The 3,382-nt window shown below is 52.2% G+C and overlaps 1 pseudogene; it reads right to left on the reverse strand.

Moving 5' to 3' along the window:
* Positions 1-331: 331 nt before the first annotated feature.
* Positions 332-526, reverse strand: LOC119313142 (annotated as a pseudogene).
* Positions 527-3,382: the final 2,856 nt, after the last annotated feature.

Genomic DNA, 3,382 nt, shown 5'->3' on the forward strand with positions numbered 1-3,382 from the left:
GGGTACGGGGGGAGGGGTGCCCGTTGGCGGCGGTGGAGCGGGGGAGGGTTGCGGTGGGTCGTCGGCGGCGGTGGAGCTAGCGGGGGAGGGTGCGGGTGGGATCGAGATCGAGATCAAAAAGTGTCCATGAAAATATACACGGTGCACCATTAGCAGTTTTGCAAAAAAGTAAAAAAATAATAATATACTAATGGCGCACTGCTTAAGGTGCGCCATTACTTGATAGAACTAGTAATGGCACACTTTGGCACCATGGTAGAACTAGTAATGGCGCACTTTGGCACCATGCGCCATTAGAGTGTATGGAAAAATGAAAAAAAAATCAATACTAGTGACGCACCGTGTGCATGGTGCGCCTCCGACCGGTGCGCCATTAATATATAGTAGTGGCGCACTACTTACCTGATGCGCCATTAGTATCAATCCTATCTATAGCCCTTTTCCTAGTAGTGCCAAGTGCAATGTGGACCATTGACCCAGGCCACGGGCCTTCTTGATCGCCTGTCGACCCCGTCCAGGTAAGTAAGGAGAACGCATCACCTCGCCCTCCTCTTATAGCCGGCTCTTCCTCTCAATGCTCCTCGGCTGGGCGAGGTGGTACTAAAAACCGAAGCACACCAGCAGCGGGGGCGAAGGGATCAGGCACGCGTTCTGGGAGGTTCGCTTCAGCGGGCTGTAGCTGCTTTGTGCCAGTGTTGATCTTCTTCCCCTCTAAAAGAAGAGAACCATGGCCAGTTCTTTCCTTCAGAAAAGAAACGGGATCTGCATCCACGCCGGGAGCAAGCTGCGGATCCACGTCGCCGACGCTGAGCTGTGTGTAACCGTCCTCGACGAGGCGGTGCTGGGGCGACGAGGTGGGCGACGTGGTGTCGTCGGATTCCCACATCGCGCGGCGCACAACAGGGACTACTATGTGCGAGAGAAAGGCAACCAACCTCCGTGTCCCAGCGGGGCGATCACCTGTAGCCCGTGCCGAGAGAGACAACCCCTTGCCAGATATCCAAATAAGTTTCAGCTTTGTAGTCCAATCCAATCCATTACAGTTTCAGCATGTAAAGCGCAACAAGCTTCCCTTTAGTATATCCTGATACTGAACACGGTATCACTCTCATACCAGGAGCTCTTTTGATGTAACAGCAAATACACAAACCAGGTATGCGGCTGGAGCTTCAAATGTGGGCGAAAAACTATCCGGCAATGGCGGGCATAGATAATATAAATAACCCCACTAGTCTCCCTCACCTTTTACATCTTGGTTTGCACTCCAACACCTCGATGTCACTATCAACCATTTTTATGAAGCTTTTGCCGCCTCCACCATGATGCGGCTTGGACGCTTCAATCTGGATGCTCAACAGCTCAACGTAGTGACAACGCTAGGATGTTGAGGTTCCTAGAAAAGGAAACCCTTGCTCGAGATGACAGAGTTTAGCAACCATTGAGTCCCTTGTGGCTCACTGTCGTGCAAACATTTAAGGTGCAACAAGCGTTTTAGTTAGATTGCTATCGAGTCTTAATGTTAAGAACCTAGCTAGCACTACTCAATCAGACAAACAACATTTAAGGTGCAACAAGCATTTTAGTTAGATTGCTATCGAGTCTTAATGTTACGAACCTAGCTAGTACTACTCAATCAGACAAACGGAATTGCTACTCTCTCAATTGATTCATCGAGTATCCAAGTCTGATTATGTTAGGTACCGGCTCGATCTATTCACTAGGCTTCAGATACAAGTCTCGAATTCCAATGACAACCAGCCTCTCGTTGTTCTTGTGGAAGAAGAAGAAGGAAGGTAGGTGGGGAAAGGGAAGAGGAGAGAGCCGCCGTTCGTTCTGATCCTTCTGAATGCCGTCTCCCTCGTCGCTCGAGAGAATAAGTACGGTCAGAGGCAACGTGGGCTCAGCGGCCCCACTCCGGCCCAACGAATCTCCTGTTGGGCTGTACGATCCTCTTGGGCTTGCTGTCGATCTGCCTTGCCACCAGGTCATCGTTGCTAGTGTGACACGCTGTTGCGGCAGCCCCCTTGGCCGTGGCTGTCAAGGCAGGTCGTGCGCTGACATCCCCTCCTCCTTGAGAGCCGGCTTGTCCCCAAGCCAGGAGAGTAGGGTAGCGGTCTTGCATCGTCTTGGCGTCTTCCCAGGTGGCCTCGAGGACAGAGGGATCAGACCAACGCACGAGCACATGTTGATGCCGTCCTTGCGGGGTGTGGCACCATCTTGTATTAATGATCTCGACCGGCGTCAGAGGTTCGTCCGATGGGGTTGGCAGCGTCGTCTCAACCGGTGTAGCAATAGATAAGGATCGGCTTAGCTGCGACACGTGGAAGACGGGGTGCACCTTGGCACCGGCGGGCAGCTCGAGCTCGTAGGTGACGGGGTTGACGACGCGGATGATCTTGTAGGGCCCGAAGTAGCGGAAGGAGAGCTTGTGGTTGGAACGATGAGCCACCGTTGTCTGCACATACGGCTGCAGCTTGACGAAGATGGAGTCCCCGGCGATGAAGGAGCTATCAGAGCATTTCTTGTCAGCTTGACTCTTCATAATGTTGTGTGCTCGATGTAGGTGCTCCGAAAGAACTTGCTGCATGTGCTTGCACTCTTCGAGACAGTCTTTGAGCTGTGGCAACTTGCATGTGGAAGTGGCTTCGGTTCTGGCTCATGGCCATAGAGAGCTGCAAAAGGGGAGGTATTGAGAGCAGAGTGAAAGCTGGAGTTATACCAAAATTCTGCCAGAGCCAAGTATTGGTGCCACTTGTTTGGGTTGGCGTGGGTGAAGCATCTGAGGTAAATCTCCAGGCACTGATTGACACGCTCCATTTGCCCGTATGTTTGCGGGTGATATGGCGTGCTCATATTAAGCTCGGTACTGATAGTCTTGAAGAGCTTGCGCCAAAAAATGCTGGTGAACGCGGGGTCTCTATCAGAGACTATTGCTTCAGGGAGGTCGTGCAGTTTGTAGATGTTCTCCAGGTAAGAATGAGCCACTTTGGCCGCCGTGAATGGGTGGCTGAGAGCGAGGAAGTAGGCGTAGCAGGTAAACTTGTCGACCACAACAAGAATGCAATTGAACTTGCCAGAATAAGGAAGGCCATCAATGAAGTCCATGGTGACTACCTTCCACGCGACATTTGGAACTGGGAGAGGTTCGACCAGGCCGGGGTAGCGAACACGCTCTGGCTTGGCTTGCTGGCATACGAAGCACGACTACACATATTTCTTGATGGCGGAGAAGCCTGTAGGTCACTCACACTCCGGAATGGCCGCCCATTGCGCTGTCATGGAAGGCGCGGAGCATGCGTTGTTGTGGAGAAGGAGAGCCTCTGAGCCAGATTATGTCTCTGAAGTATAACAAGCCATCATGCATCTGGAAACGCTTCCTGGG

This window comes from Triticum dicoccoides, chromosome 5B (assembly GCF_002162155.2).
Source record: "Triticum dicoccoides isolate Atlit2015 ecotype Zavitan chromosome 5B, WEW_v2.0, whole genome shotgun sequence".
Taxonomy (NCBI): Eukaryota; Viridiplantae; Streptophyta; class Magnoliopsida; order Poales; family Poaceae; genus Triticum; species Triticum dicoccoides.